The sequence below is a fragment of the Nelumbo lutea genome, chromosome 1 (assembly GCF_056320005.1).
Source record: "Nelumbo lutea isolate HS-2025 chromosome 1, American lotus-T2T, whole genome shotgun sequence".
Taxonomy (NCBI): Eukaryota; Viridiplantae; Streptophyta; class Magnoliopsida; order Proteales; family Nelumbonaceae; genus Nelumbo; species Nelumbo lutea.
Genome location: NC_142684.1, coordinates 187,873,243 through 187,890,774, shown reverse-complemented (window position 1 = coordinate 187,890,774; position 17,532 = coordinate 187,873,243).

Here is a 17,532-nt window from a genome sequence, read left to right as displayed (position 1 = left end):
GAGTGCTTATTTGGGTGGGGACCATACCATTAAACACTTATTGGTGTTTGGGAACTAAGTCTAAAATAAGTGCTTATTTTAAAAATAAGGGCTTATTTTTAAGTTCAAATTTCCAAATTTTTTAAGTGCTCATATAATAAACACTTATTCAAATTTGTTCTCCCAGAATTGTCCTTGGTAATTTTTTAGAATACCAATTATACCCTTTTACAAAGGAACTATTAAAACAATAATTTTATGAAAAGTACTTTTATGAAAGTAAAGTATTTTTACAAAAGAACTTTTATGAAAGTACTTTTACATGAAAACACTTTTATGGAAGTACTTTTTGTAAGCACTTTTACAAAAATACTTTTATAAGAGCACTTTTAGGAAAGTACTTTTAGGAAATCCCTTTTGTGAAATCACTTGTAGAAAAGCACTTTCATGAAAATATTTTTACAAAAGCACTTTTTGGAAGTACTTTTACAAAAAAATTTATTAATGTGCTTTTATAAAAGTATTTTTACGGAAGTACTTTTATCAAAGTACTTTTACAAAAGCACTCCTACAAAGTAATTTTATAGAAGCACTTCTATCAAAGTACTTTTATTTATTCACTTTGGATTGGATATTTTGAACTTGTGAAAGAAAATGAAGGACAAAAGAGTCCCAATTGCTTATTTAAGTGCTTATTGGAGAAAAAGACCACTAATTGCCCAATATAAAATAAGTGCTTATTATTTAAAATAATCAATTGAAAAAACTAGGTACCAAATGAAAACAAGGGCTTATTTGAATAAATACTTGTTTTTAAGCACTTATTTTTAACATAAGCACTCCCAAACATGGCCTAAAACGAGAAAAGCTTCACTGCCTACGCAATTTAGAGTGTACAATGTGATGCCATAGCAACACTTTTTTTCCTCAAAAGTTTTACAATTTTGATTGAAATAAAAAAATAACGTTACATCACATTGTGCACTTAGGGCAGGAATTCCTATCTGAAGTAGGCAACAATCTCAATTTTCTTCCTATTACTAGCATAAAATTTACTTCAATGAACTACAACCATGTCAAGAATAGGAAGATTTGGGTTGGTTCAATTACTTAATTGGCAAGTGGCATCACAGAGTTATCCGAGTGAGCGCCATGGAGGCCTTTTAAATTAGTGCTCAATAGTGTAAGTAGAAGCATAAATGTACTTAGGCCATGTTTGGAAGTGCTTAAAAATAAGTGCTTAATTGGGCCATGATGCACTTGTTGGTATTTGGGAAATAAGCTTGAAATAATTGTTTATTTTAAAAATAAGGGCTTATTTTTTATGCCCAAATTCTAGCTTTTTTTAAGTGCTTATACAATAAGCACTTATTCAAAATTTTTTCTTCCAAAATTATCCCTAGTTGAATTTTAAAATACCACTTACAAAATTACCCCTAGTCATAAAAGTACTTTCGTAAAAGTGTTTTTATAAAAGTATTTTCATAAAAGTGCTTTAGTAAAAGTACTTCTGTAAGGTACTATCTTAAAAGTGCTTTCGTAAAAGTGATTTCATTAAAGTATTTTTATAAAAGTGCTTTCAAGGGTATATTTTGAAAATTTGAAAGAAAATGAAGGACAAAATAGTCATAAATGATTATTTAAGTGCTTATTAGAGAAAAATACTACCAAACACCCAATATAAAATAAGTGCTTATTTAAAAAATAAGCACTTGAAAAAGTTGGGTGCCAAATGCATATAAGTGCTTATTCGAATAAGCACTTGTTTTTAAGCACTTATTTTTAACTTAAACACTCCCAAACATGGCCTTAGTTATTCAAGGGTATCTTTGTCTTGTGATAGAAATTAAGAATTACCCTTGTTTGTTTTCTTTTCTATCTTCAAATGGGAGTTGATGTTGATTTATACATTGTATAGGGGTGTGATTTGGGTGGGTTTAGGTTGGACTTTTACCAAAATTTGAATGAATTTGGACCAAAGGCCCTATAGACTGAGTAAGGTTGGGGTAGATGGCAATCTCTTTAAAAGACAGAGAAGGGTCTTGTGAATAGGGCAGGGAGGATCTTCTTAGGTTGAGGAAGTAGGAAAGGTAGGGGAAACCTCGGGGTGTACTCTATGGATGCTAAGTGAGGTCCTGAGATCCTAAAAGGTAGGAGATGAGGATATCCACTCCGTATCGGGGAAGGGAATATTTGATTTGCTGTCAATTATTGGATGCACTACTGGGGTATTGCCACATTTCATGAGGATCCTCTCAAGGATTGGCTTTCCTTATCCTTGAGACCCCTCATTACTCACGTGTGCTACTACCATTTTTGCGTGTCAGAACTAATCTTATGTGTCAATGATGGCATCACCATTCAGTGGTCAGTACTTTGTCAATTCCATGTAGCAGCTCGCAAAGTCCTTTGTTGTCATGGGTTCGTGTGTGTCCGGGCACATGCGGGCCTCGCCATGGGCTCGACCAATTGTCCTTTCTAACCCGTCACCAAGAGTGGGCTCACGGGTTGTGAGTTCGTCGCATGTCGTAGTGGGTGTCGCTTCATCGTGCACTCAGGTGTGCTTGGGTCTCTTGGATGGGTCTTCCTGAGGTTTATTTAGGTTCGAGCATTGACTGGACTTGGAAGAATGCGGGTTTATTGTGGTTTTGCTTAATGCGTTGCGATTTCATCGCAAAAGGGGCAGTATGCTACAAGTTCATCGTAGCGTGGTGGTTGATTACAAGTTGCTTGTAAGTGCTTCTGTGGTGTTACTCTTAGCGTCTGAGAGTTCTTTGAGGGTCTGGGTGAGCGGTACATACCTACATTAGCCCCCCTGCTTATCGGTAAGTGGGAGCTTATTGATAAGCATATTGCCTTTTCATCTTCAGGTTTTGCTGTAGGTTTGCCTATGTGCGATGGGTCTAGTGTTTCTTCTTGCTTTGTAGTTTTGTGTAGATCGCATGTACCCTATGTTCGCATTTGGTGGCTCATTATAATCTAAGGCTTAACCCCCTTGTCTTTTGGTGATTTGTTTTTTTTGGCAGTAGTCAGTGTGCGTTAATTGTGTGTTCTAGCCCACCTGACTGTTGACAGGAACAAAATCGACAAAAGACAACGTGAACTATAGTTATGAGTGCAACCTTTTGACTTGGCTATTGCTATCATTTGTTGGTAGTGGTCGGGAGCTGATTGAAGACTAAGTTGCAACTATAGTCATCATTTCTTTTATTCTAGTGTAAGAGGTGCTGCGTGTGTTGATTGGGTTTCTAGTGCTTAAGTGATGACACTAGGTGTATTATAACATCTAGATAAATGTTCCATGGTGTCCTGTTTTCTCGGGTGCGGATTTGCGAGCTGTTTTGTATTGCCTTTTACGATGATTCGTCGAGGTGTGTCTGTTCCCCCGTCACCAGGCCGTGGGTTGTTTATAAAAGGGTGTGGTGTGTCCTATTGCTTGTCATCATTTGCGTTCCATCCAACTTTCTTGTTTTGCTTGTCCTGTTCTCTCTTGTGATTTGCGTTTGGTGATGGGTCTTGATCAAAACAGTGCACAGAGAGGGGCTGGGGTTCCCGATGCCCTGCGCATGATGGCTATCTGCGAGTCTGTTGGTTCTAAACTCCAATTGAGTCGGTGCCTAGTAGGGTAGGTGACAATTCAGAGCTTGCCTTGGTCTATCAGTTGCTTGTGTAGCATTTCGAGGAGAATTTCATATCCCCTTTGGGGTATGAAGCCGTTGAAGGCATTCTTATCCAAGGCGTTCGTCCGGGTGACAAGTTTATGGTGACAGGGGCAATGGTGAAATTCGTGGAGGCAATCATTCAAGGTGGTTAGTTGCCACCCTTTGAATTTCCCTGGTGCATGTATTCTAGAAAGCTGGTCTTGGAGAATCGTCATTGGTTTATGGGCAGTCTGTGAGGGACGTGCGCCATCGTGTTGAGGCAGCTGAAGCAAAGCTGGCTAAAGCTGCTAAGAGGGTCACGGTCCTTGAGGCGGAGTGCAATCGTCAGCGCCAACTGGTGGTAGAGTATGAAGCAAAGGTGGGCGAACTGGCGGCGTTTGAAGCTCGAAGGCCTCTACTTGAGAGTATAGTAATCATTTTTAATTGATTCCGAATGAATTCACTTAGTGTTACTACTTCTTAGTGTACTTATTTTACTATTTTTTACATTATCCTGTATTCTTGAGAATTGGTTGCAAGTAGCTTATTTCTATTTAAATCAATCGTAGCCGAGTGCTGTGTGCTTCGGCCTCTCTGGCTGATTTGGGTACAACGATTATGTCGTCAATCCCTCTCGGACTATAATCCCCACAAGGGAGAAATGGGTGGTGTGGGTAGTAAGTGGTAACCTTCTTCATGTGATAATCGACTCGGTTTTGTGTCTGTCTCTTGTCGAGAACAAGCGATTTAGTTTCCTATCGATGTTCCGTAATTGATAGTGATTGAGGGGTCTTTCGGGGACGGTCACGTGGCACTCGTTGGCAGTGGCCATTCAATTGTTGCTCCCAAAATCATTGCGAGTCAGTCGCATGTGTGGGGCGAACTCGATATCCGATACGGTCCAGTGGCGGCTACCGACGTGTCGCTCCATTTGAATTAACGTGCTTCTCGGTGCCGTTTGGTCTGCTGCGTGTGCGAGTATCGGAAAGTCTTTATAAAAGCAGCGGGAGGGAACCCAGGTGGTCTTCCTTTCGCATTTGATTTTTATTTTCGTCTCCTGTTGCCTTCTTTGCTAGTTCAGTTTCCGTATTTGGTAGCCATTGCTTGTTTTCCATTTCTGTTCCATTACTCGTTATGGCTCCACGTCATCGTCAAGCAGTGAGGTTATCCGAAGAACAGATGGGGAATGTCCTTTTACTGGCTTTGTTAGAGAGGTTGATATGGCGGGGTTGTTAGTAGAAAGGGCGGCAGCCCTAGCGATTGATGGTGGGTGGGGATTTTAGCTGCCCATGCTTGTGTCATGGGTGAGGGTGGTTCTTTTGAAGTTATCGTCGGCACAGAGCTGATGTGTCTCTGTGACCGTGTCGTATAAATGCCAGGAACCGACACTTCAAAGTCTCTTACTAGCTATACCTCTTGGACGTAGTATATTCTTGAGAACCCTTTTTATTGTCGTGCGCTGCAGGATTCTAGGCTTCTCAGGTTTGTGGATTGCTTCACAAACCTTGCAGGTCGGCAGGGTGTCAAATATGTCAATCACCTTACCGGTCATTGGTGTTGTTGCATCTACACTTTCGTGGGTGCGTTCAGAGAATTCACTATTACAGTCGAAGATGTGGCAGCTCTGTTGGCGTTGCCTGTTGGAGGTGCAGTGTCTATGCGGCATTGGCAACACATCGAGTCAATTCCGTAGGAATTGAGGGGGCTGTGTGAGGAGCTCTTGAGGAAGTTCCTCTGTACAAAGCGTTAGTGGATCAATCTACTTCTCGGGGCAAAATTCCATTGGAGCATTGGATGCCATACTGGTTTGAGTGCCGTGGCGAGAGAGATGTTATGGTGCGAGGTGTTGGCTCACAGTGCCATCTTGCCTCACAGTACCATGGTCTCCGCACCGTTCTGATTCCCATTGCTGTCCTAGCTGCCAATGTGTCACAGGTGATTCCTTCGTCGTGCCATCAAACACATACAGTGAGCCATCCGAGTGCTAACCGCGTGCCTTCATGGTGTCAACATGTGTGTCATGGGTGGGCTTTGCTTGTATTTTGTAAGGGGGACCGCCAATGGCGTTATTGTAATTACTTAGTATGCTTTTCCATCATTTTGATGTCTTCTACTGTCACTCCCCCAAAAGCTTAACGTACTCTTTGAGGGGAGGTAGGTAGTCGAGTGAGCTCATAAGCGTGTAAAGGTTTAGCACGAGATCCCCTCGACACTGTACTGTGTGCTTGTGCTTACCACTGATTGATACAATACAAATAGCCTTTTGCTAACTCATGTGCCATCTTGTTGCCTTTGTGGTTGTGTTTGCTTTGTTTCGTAGGCTTACTCGCCCATTTCGAGTGCCGCACGGGGCCCCAACGCCTACCCCATGACAGTTGGTATCAGAGTAGGTGCTCCTACAAACACTTTGGACCTTGTCTTCGTCCCTACATCAACCCAATGAAGAGCAATTGGGGCATTTCCGATGACACACCACATGGGCGGATTCAAGCCCACGACATTGATGAAGCTCCACTTAACGAACCAACCAAGACACAAGCCCCAAAGGGGCGTACAACCAAAGCTAGCAAGCACGACAAATCAGTCGACCAACTAGCTACCGTGGACATGCGCCTCCTACGTTGCGAGGTGAAAGTGGGAGAAACCCGAGATCGGGTTGATGAACTCCACCTCAACCTAGAGATGGTTGAGAATGCAGTGGTGGAACTAGAAGGACGTTTCAATGGCGCCTTCAGAGACATGCATACCACCATACAAAATTCGGGAGCTGGGCCGTCCTAAAGAAGCCTGCAGGGCTTGCTAGACAGATTCCAAGCGCAATTGGATGAGATGAGAGATGAGATGACTCTCCTAAAGAGGGTTGTGGCCAACACACCAAGCACTCCCTCCACCCTAGCTTCCATGAACATCAAGATCCGAGAGCCAACACCTTACTCGGGTGCTCAGGATGCTAGGGAGCTTGACAACTTCTTGTGGCAACTGGAGCAATATTTCTCTGCCACTGGCATCATTGACAACCACACTCAGGTACGTACAGCTGCTATGTATTTGACTGATATCGCAATGTTATGGTGGCGTAGGTGTTGCCAAGACATCGAACGTGGAACCGTACCATCGACACTTGGGTTGGATTTAAGCGTGAGATCAAGCGGCAGTTCTACCCAGAAAATGTGGAGTACTTGGCGCGCCGAAGAATGAAGAACCTCAGACATCAAGAATCACTACATGACTATGTCAAAGAGTTTTCGGCCTTGACACTGGAGATCACTGACATGTCAGACAAGGATCTTCTGTTCAATTTTATGGATGGTCTCAGGCCATGGGCTGAGCTTGAACTCCAGCGACGTGGGGTTGAAGACCTCGCCACCGCCATGGCCATAGCTGAACAACTTGTTGATCTGAGAACACCTAAGGAAGATGTGCAAAGACCATCCAGCCCAGGTACCATGAGTTTGAGTGGGGGAGACCCACAATCAACCCCTACAGAGGAGAAGCCAGTGCCCACGAACAAGCCCTACAATTACCAACAAGGGAAGAAGCCACAAGGAGGCCCAAGCTACCAGGGCCACCAATCCACTAGGAGACCTCCTCCTGTGCCGTGTTACCTTTGCAACGGGAAGCATTGGACGAGTGACTGTCCAACCCGAAAGAAAATAACTGCCCTCATCGCCAAACTCAGCGATAGTGAAGAGAGCGATGAGGAGAAACCCACAGCGGCGCCAAGAGTAGGTGCCCTCCAACTCATCAATGCCATGGTCAAGAAAGAGGCCACATCAAAGCGGCCCACCAAAGCCCGCAAGGGGCTGAGTTATGTAGACATCACCCTCGGCGGGAGGCCGACCCAAGCCTTGGTGGACACTGGAGCCACCCACAACTTCATTTCGCTTGCGGAGGCAAAGCAACTGGCTTGACCACCACCAAACAAACTGGATGGGTCAAGACTGTCAACTCTGGGACCAAAGCAGTAGAGGGCACGACCCGTGGAGTAGAACTCCGAGTTGGACCATGGAAAGGACCCATCAATCTATCTGTGGTTCCCCTAGATGATTTTCAGGTGGTTCTTGGAGTGGAGTTCCTCAAACAGGCGGAAGCAGCACTTATGCCCCACATCAACAGTTTGCTTATTCTAGACGAACACTGCCCTTGCATGGTTCCTGTCTCATCAGCCTTGCAGATACTTGGGAAGCAGCTTTCAGCCTTGCAGTTGTACCAAGAAACTATCAACCATGAAGACAGCTTTGCAGCAACAAGGACGAACCCCTGTCAAGTACCTCCCATCGACACGAGAACTGGTTGGGAAGTCGTCACCAGGAGGAAGTCACCCCCCAGACAGTTCCATTTTCAGCGCCAACACCAATGCCAGCGCCCAAGTCAACACCAGCAACAGCATCAGCTTCAACGCCAACCACATCAGCAGAAATCGACTTCGCAGTAGAAGCCGCAAGTGGCCACAACTGGTGGGCCCAACAGAAGAAGACCCAAGGCCGGGTCAAACCTTGCCCACATCTACTACCACAACCACCGGGGAGAGCGAGTGCCACCCAAGCCATCTAGGGACCATATTCACATCATCCCTAAGGCCAATTCCCATAGTAGCCCTGTGAGTTACCCTTGGGGAAAAATGCATGGGAATCCACACCTTAATAATAATCCAAAACACCATTTTGATCCTTACCTGGCACAAACCTACCCCTTAACCAAACAGAACCAGCCACTAACCTACCTTGAGGCTGCCAGGAAAGGGCTTAGCCATAGGAAACCCCAACAGAATGAGCCAACCCGACCATGCCACCAAAATATACACCTCGGCCGTGGACGACTACCGGTTCACGGAGCAACAGAAGAACCCTCCTTCCGCAACAGTGACTCTAAGGGACTAGCCGAAGCCGATCTCCGAGGACGTAGATCGAATTGAGTGGGGGAGAATGTCACAGGTGACTCCTTCGTCGCGCCATCAAGCACATACAGTGAGCCATCCGAGTGCCAACCACGTGTCTTCATGGTGTCAACATGTGTGTCATGGTGTCACTCCCCCAAAAGCTTAACGTACTCTTTGAGGGGAGGTAGGTAGTCGAGTGAGCTCATAAGCATGTAAAGGTTAAGCACGAGATCCCCTCGACACTGTACTGTGTGCTTGTGCTTACCACTGATTGATGCAATACAAATAGCCTTTTGCTAATTTGTGTGCCATCTTGTTGCCTTTGTGGTTGTGTTTGTTTTGTTTTGTAGGCTTACTCGCCCATTTCGAGTGCCGCACGGGGCCCCAACGCCTACCCCCGTGACAAATGGGCATCAATTTCCATTTGCCTCTATGTTTCTTGGGTATTTGTACGAGCAGCTGGACGATACTGTTCAACAGCTCAACGATCCCAGCTGCAAAAGGCGTGTGAACTATGTTTTTGCCCCTTTCCTGTGGATGTTCGTTTGCGAGTGATTGGAACTTAATTTGATTCTGCATCGACTGCAGCCACTTCACGTTCGGATCGCTACTCTTCGTGGTGACGGGTCAGAGGAGAAAATTGTCGAGGTGTATAGACGGAAACGCTAACTCCAGGCCAAGAGGCACGGGCATGCATGTAAATTACTAACTAGGGCCATGAGCACAGGCATGCATGTAATGTCTAATCCCATTTCAAGCCAGTGGGTGGATAGTATACCCTTTTAGACTATGAATCTCAGTATCAATTTGATCATGAGGGTGTCAAGTGCATTTTACTCAAGTTTGGCCACCAAATGCTTTCTTTTTAGAAATGGTAATAGAAACCCATGGAATAATCATTTGGGAAATGATTCTTGGATATGGGTGTGTCACAGACCTGAATTGACTCACTACATCAGCATGCCACGTTGCATGGGCCATGCAACGGTCCACTTAGCCCATCGAAGCTCCTTATAAAAATTGACCCAGTAGCTTACGTTTTCAAGTAGAATTTATTTGAAAAAAGTGAATCTTGTTCTGTTCTTACTATTTTGCTAGTTTTCTCTAAGAATTATCTGCACCCAACTGGTTATATAAGGTTGGCTTCTTATCAATAAAGGCATGATGAGTTTTATTCCAATCAATTGTGTAGGAGGAAGGGTAGCCTCGAATTGACCCGCGAATTCTCTCTACCTCGCTAAAATAGGGAAGAAGAAGTTTACTTCTCCTTCGCCAAATGTTGGATTTGGGCAAACAACCCAGGTTGAACGACCCGTCACACGCTCATTCAACCAATCCCGTGACATCTTGGTATCAGAGCCAAGAATGGATTCCAATCTTGAGCAACGTTTTTCCCAACATGAGCAAAGGTTCTCTCAGATTTGAAGGGGAGGTCGGATCTCTTATAGCAAATGAGGAGCGCATTATGGAGCAAATGTCGTAGATGTTCGAGAAGATGCATGCTAGATTTGATTGTTTGGAGGGTTCAAAGGGAAAGGAAGTAGGGGATTCTTCATGTTCACCGTTTAAGAATAACGCGGACCAATCTAGTGGAACCCATTGCACACCTAGCTCACATTCCAAGGGACTCAAACTGCACTTCCCTTGTTATAGTGGAAATGAAAGACTTAGCTAGCTGGTTATGTTATGCTGAACAGATCTTCAAATGGCAAGAGGTGCTGGAAGAAGACAAGGTGTTAATAGCTGCTGTTCATTTAGAGGGAAAAGCCCAGCTTTTGTTCTAGTTCTTAAAACAAGAGCATGGCTACATGACGTGGAAAGATTTCAAGAATGAACTAAATCAATGCTATGGCCTGACCCAATACCAAGATTTTTTTGGGATCTTACAAAGCTTCGCCAAATCAGATCTGTTCAAGAATTCCAAACCCAATTCAAGCAACTTCTCTCTTATGTGGGACGACTTGCCCTAGAGCACTAGGTAAGCTGTTTTGTGAGTGGACTAAAGGAGACCATACAAGCTTAAGTGCTTACTTGCCGCCCAGCAACCTCTCCTCAACTAAAGCCCGCAATGCTACTTTATGTAGAGAAGCCACACTAGAAACCAAGAAGAATGAAGCTGCCAAGGGGAGCCCCTCGACCTCCTTACCTATGAGATGCATGACACCAGATGAACTCAAGGAACATGGGGACAAAGGGCTATGTAACAATTGTAATGAAAAGTTCGTGCGTGGACATAAATGTCGAAGGCTGTTTGTCATTGAAGGTAACTGGGATGACGAAGATGATGATGTTGACATAGAGATTAAAGAAGTAACAAGCATTATGAAGGTGAACAGAACCGTAGAGAAGGAGAACGTGGTTGCTCTTATTGACTCAGGTAGTACTCATAACTTTTTGAGTATTAGTCTATCATAGAGGGTCGGGTTGTAGAGTGGTTCTGGGGGAAGGTTTGATGCAACTGTGGCAAATGCTGGAAAATGCAAAAATATTCCAATGCCCTTGTAAGGGGTATCTCTTCAGATAGACTTTTAATTTACTACCGCTTGATGGCTATGAAGTTGTGCTGGGAACACAGTGGCTGTCATCACTTGGTCCAATCTTGTGGGATTTTCCATTGGAACGGGTGCATGATCTCTCTACAAGGTATCACTCTTGCCATTACCTTGAGCAAGAAAAATGCCAGTTCGGTCAAATCCAAATCAAGTATCTTGGTCACGTCACAAGTAAAGATGAAGTGGCCATGGATCTAGAAAAGGTAGCAACAATGGTAGATTGACCCAAGCCCAATACTCTAATAGCTATGCATGGATTTCTAGGGCTCACTGGGTGGGTATTATCGAAGATTTGAACAAGATTACGGAAGGTTGGCACGTCCACTTACATAGATGCTGAAAAAGAATTGCTTTGTTTGGACAGAAGTAGCTGAGAAAGCATTCCTACAGCTCAAAAATGCCATGACTAAATCACCCGTGTTGGCAATGCCAGATTTCTCTCAACCTTTTGTGGTAGAGTGAAACGCCTCATGGATGGGAACCAGAGCAGTGTTAATGCAACGAGGATGACCCCTAGCATTTAAAAGTCATGCCTTGCAAGGGAAAAAATTGTTGTTGTCCACATAGAGAATGATGTTCTAGCATTGGTATTTGCATTAAAAAGTGTTCAAGGAAATATTGGATAGTCTGAAGACTATGTATGAAAAACAAAACTGTTCTACTCAACAAAATGTCTTAAAATTGTTTATGACCGCACAGATGACCGAGAACCAACAGGTTCATGACCATTGTGTAAAGATGATGGGTTATATCAATGAATTATAGGCTCTCGGGTCAGGGCTAGATCTTGACACCAAAATTGATGTTGTCCTCAATTCCTTGCCTCCGTCATTCAATCGGTTTATCATGAATTACAATATGAATAAGCTAAACGTTAGCTTTCAGGAACTCAACAATATATTATAAAATGCTGAAAAACTGATTAAAAATGATAAGCCGATAGCCATGCTTGTTGGAAGTGGCAATTCATGCAATAAAAAGCGGAAGGCTAAAAGGAATGCTCAGAAGAAGGGTAGCAAAACTAAAAAGCAGAAGAAAGATAAGGCATCAAATGCTTATCACTTTTGCAAGCAGACCGACCACTGGAAGAGGAATTGTCCTTAATATCTAGAGAATAAAAAGCAAGGTAATTTCGAATCTTTTATCATAGAGACCCATTTGTTGGTCACTTCTGCTTCTTGGTGTATTGACTCTGGGGCTTCAACTCATGTGTGTAACTCATTGCAGGGATTCAAGATAAGCAGAAGACTGAGTGACGGAGAAGTAACACTCTACTTTGGGACTTCTGCAACAGTTGCAACTACCGCCATAGGAACTGTAGAACAAGTTTTCAGAGAATGAACAATTGTACTTAAATATTGTCTTTTCGTACCTAATTTAAGAAGAAATTTGATTTTTGCCTCAAAATTGTGCATGGATTGTTATTCTATCTTATTCACTAATGTGATTACTATTAAATGGAATAACAAATTCCTCGCATACAGAGAACTTGAGAACGGTCTCTATGTTCTCCATCCTTCTTTGGAAACAAATATTATCAAAACTACATCGGAGATAATCCCCAAGAAGAGGACTCGTGATACAGTTAATCTCACGTGCCTGTGGCATTACCAACTTGGCCACATTAATATAGATCATATCACAAGGTTGGTAAAGGATGGTCATTCGGATTTTCTAACTGTAGAAGATCTTCCAACCTATGAACCTTGCCTTCAGAGTAAGATGATGAAGCAGCCATTTACCGGTATGCCTAAAAGATTTACAGGCACACTTGACATGATATATACTGATGTATGTGGTCCCTTGAATGTTAGGACACAAAACCAACACGTTTATTTTATAACATTTACCGATATTTACTCACGGTATGGTTATGTGTACCTAATGAGACATAAGTCTGAATCTTTTGAAAAGTTCAAAGAATTCAGACAAGAAGTCGAGAAACAATTAGGGAGAGAAATTAAGACCATTCAATTAGATCGAGGTGGCGAGTATCTTTCTGATGAATTCAGGGACTACTTAAAGGACAATGGGATAGTATCACAACTAGCTCCTCCTGCTACACCACAATTAAATGGTGTGTCAGAAAGGACAAATTTGACTCTATTAGATATGGTTTGGTTACTTCTCATCCACTCAGAATACCCACATCCTTTTGGGGTTTCGCATTAGAGACTGTGATTTACGTGTTGAATCGGGTTCCAATCAAATCCGTTCCTAAGACTCCATATGAGCTATGGACCATATGGAAACTAAGTGTGAGACACTTGAAGATTTGGGGTTGTCCGGCACATGTTAAAAGAACTAGTGCTGACAAATTGGAATCTAAGACCAGTCGTTGCCTATTTGTTGGTTACCCCAAAGGCTCTGTAGGTTACTTGTTCTATGATCCAAAAGAGCAAAATGTGTTTTGCAATCGAAATGACCACTTCCTAGAGGAAGATTACATTCTGGATAATCATCATCAGGAAGTTTTTCTTGATGAGGAGAGCCCAAGGGTAGTGGGAGATGTCCCACCAGCTCCAGAAAATAACCAACCTAGAAGATCCACCCGGGTTTCTAGGCCTCCAGTTCATTACGGATATGACAAAGAAAGTTACTTGGTGGAAGCTACAACCAGTGAGGAGGATCTTGTGACTTATTCGAAAACTATGCTGGACATAGATTCCTTGAACTGGGTAGATGCCATGAGAGTTGAGATAGAGTCAATGGAGACCAATGGAGTATGAACTCAAGTAGATCCGCCCCTTAGAGTAAAGGTTATTGGTTGCAAATGGATCTATAAGAGGGAGAAGGGCCCCGATGGTAAAGTTGTGGCGAAAGGGTATACTCAGAAAGAGGGAATCGATTATGAGGAAACCTTTTCTCCTATGGCCATGCTTAAATCCATTAGGATCCTACTAGCTGTAGCAACATACCATGACTACGAGATTTGGCAAATGGATGTCAAAACCGCGTTCTTGAATAGAGATCTTACTGAAGATATCTATATGCAGCAACTGCAAGGTTTCATAGCTGCGGGTCAGGAACACATGGTATGTAAGCTCAACCGATCCATATATGGATTTAAGCAAGTTTCTAAGAGTTAGAACATCTGGTTTGACTCTACCGTCAAACAATTTAACTTTGAGCAAAATCCGGAAAAGCCTTGTGTTTATAGGAAGACCAAATATGTAAATGACATTCTACTTATTAGGAATAATGTAAGAATGTTAACTATGGTGAAAGTGTGGCTTTCAGAGCAATTCTCCATGAAAGATCTTGGAGAAACTTCCTACATATTGGGTCTTTGACTCTATAGAGATAGATTGAAGAGGATAATAAAATTATTTCAATCTGCTTACAATGACAAGATTGTCAAAAGATATAGTATGGTGAAAGTGTGACTTTCAGAGCAATTCTCCATGAAAGATCTTGGAGAAGCCTCCTACATATTGGGTCTTCGACTCTATAGAGATAGATCGGAGAGGATAATAGAATTATCCCAGTCTGCTTACATTGACAAGATTGTCAAAAGATATAGTATGGAGAACTCCAAGAAAGGAAATGTTCATTTCAAACACAGGGTCACTCTCTCCAAGGGTATGTTTCCCAAGACTCCCGAAGAGATTGAGGGCATGAAAGAGATTCCCTATGCCTCAATCGTAGGGAGCATCATGTATGCTATGCTGTGCACTCGTCCTAACATTTCTCAGGCATTGAGTGTGGTAAATAGATACCAATCTAACCTAGGATAGGAGCATTGGACCGCTGTGAAAAATATATTCATTCGAAGGACAAAAGAGTTTTGTCTAGTATTCGACGGTAGTTTACTACAAATCTAGGGGTATATTGATGCTTATTTATAGTCAAATCCAAATGATAGAAAGTATACATTTGCTTATATCTTCACGATAGGATCGTGTGTTGTTAGCTAGAAAAGCAACAAACAGGGGTTCACCGTAGATTCCACAGTCGAGGCCGAGTACATTGCTGCAAGTAAAGCTGCCAAGGAAGCTGTTTAGATGAAGAAGTTCATTCAGGAATTAGGAGTAGTTCCATCCAGCACATCACCCATTCCATTGTTGTGTGACAACACTAGAGCCATTGCTCAGGCTAAGGAGCTACGAGCCCACTCGAAGTCTAAGCACATTGAGAGGAACTACCATGTACTATGGGAGATAGTTGGAAAATGGGGCATCCTAATTCAGAAGGTAGCATCAGCGAAAAATGTAGTAGAGCCATTAACTAAGACATTGACACAAAAAGTGTTTGAGAAACACGTGGAAAGTATGAGACTCCGACTTGTATCCGATTAGACCTAAGTGCAAGTGGGAGCTTTTAACAGTTATGCCCTTAGCTCCAATCAAATTGATGTATCTTTTGACATTTATTATAAATGAATAAAGTACATAATTGATTCATGTCAATGTGGTGCGTTTCTGTGTAATACCCTTAAATTGGACACTTATGAGACTCGTGTTAGTTTAGAAACTTCACAGTCGTTAGGTAGATTTAGGGAGATTTATCCTGTCAAGGCTGACACTGATGTGTCGCTAAGTTGGTTGGGGTGGCTTGTCTCAGCTGCTAGGGTGAGACCTGAGGTACATGCAGTGTGGGTTTTCTTGAAACCCTGAACCAGACCAAAATTAGTATTGCCCTGAACCTTGGAGATAGATCGGAAAAACTGAAATGTTACACCTGACCCCTAGACTCGATTATGGTTCTACACTAGGTGTCGAATCGGATTATCTTTGATATGCCAATCAGTGATATCCTTAGAGGGGGTTAAAACCTGGGTATGTTGGGACAGTCCGAGAATTCATCTGAGTGGGTGATCATAGTGACAGGATCAACCCCTTTGTCGAACAAAGTGATAAGAACCCACTAGACAACTTGCTCTAGGAACTCTTGAATCAATTTGTTATGCGCACCCTAGAAGCTAGAAAGTAAGTTGTAGTTGATCAGATTAGAACTTTAAGGAAACTAAGTCCTTAAAGAATCCAATCTTGAAGATGCCACAAAGGCTGATCACTCCCTTGATTAGTCAAGATATTGCATTCTACCAAGAACACAAGAAGGCAAAGCTAAGCTTGCTGAAAATACCTCCATATTATTGATCATGTATCCCGTTTTACATAGTTGTAGCCTTTATATAGGCATGTAAACAACATTATCTTATAAGGAAACACCTAACTAATGAGGATCCTTTTAATTTAGGAAAACAAATGTGCTTTGATATGGGAATCTTTCTAAAAGATTATAATTAATGACAACTAAGCATAGAAAAGTCAAAGTAAAACAAAACAAGACAAAAACAAGCCCATCAATACATCTTAGCATGCGGATTGGGCCTTTCCTTATCATGTCCATGCGCCTTGGTCTTATGTCATGGATTCCAAATATGCCTTGATATAGGAATCTTGGTCACGCACTTCCATGATTAAGCCTTGTAAAGCCTCTTTCATCCTTTTTGTCCTTGCCCTATTCATTAGACCACCGATTCCTTACAAAGGATCTTGAGAATATTTGGGAATATTAGCTTGAGCCATTTGGCCAGCACCTCGATTTCCATTACAAAGTGAATGACTGGGGATGCACTCTCTCTGATGGAAACCTAAACTGCCAACAGTTGATTTCAACCGTTGAAATTTGTTTTTGCAAAATATATTTATATAAAGATATACATACATACACACACACACAAAATATATATATATATATATGTATATATTTATTTATTGTTTCAAAATGTTTGCAAAAAGTTTTAATTCCCAAGATCTATGTGACTAGAGAGTGCAACACTATTCCTTGTAGCCGAGGGAGAGGTATTCTCTTGTCGGGCAGTGTTTGATCATTATGGGCTGAGAGGTTAAGTGTAAGACCATTAAGCGTAATACCTGATGGGCTAATCTTGCATCTGCCCACAGTCATTGGGTTTTCATAAGGTGGCTGGACCCAATGACCATTTAGTGTAAATGTTGGGACCATTAAGAGCTCATGGTGATGGACTCAGGGGTTCATTGTGTCTTATAGTGAATTCGGCCAAGCCTTGTAACAAAGGTTAGGCTGAACCCATGTGACTAATGTGTAGATTAATGTTTGGGTCACACGCCATACAAAAAGAGCCAACGGGCTAGTAGGTTAAGAGGTTAAGTGAACACATAAACTTAATGGGCCTAAAGCCCAATTTGAACTGGGCTTAAGTCAGTTAATTAAAAGGAGGCAAGATAGAATTTATAATATGATTAGGATTAGCTGAAGGATAAGATAAGTCTTATCCATTCAAGAGTTCAGATCCAAATATCATATTTGGATTAAGGAACTCTCTCCAAATTGGATTAGGAGGCTGATCTTGATAAGGCTATAAATAAAGGGGCGGATTCCTCAGTTACACAACACAACAATCTGCAGAATTCTTTCCTGTTCTTGCCGCCCCTACCTAGTTCTATCTCCACTTGTGAGAGTGATCAAGAATTGTTCTTGATATTGCTTATTGGTA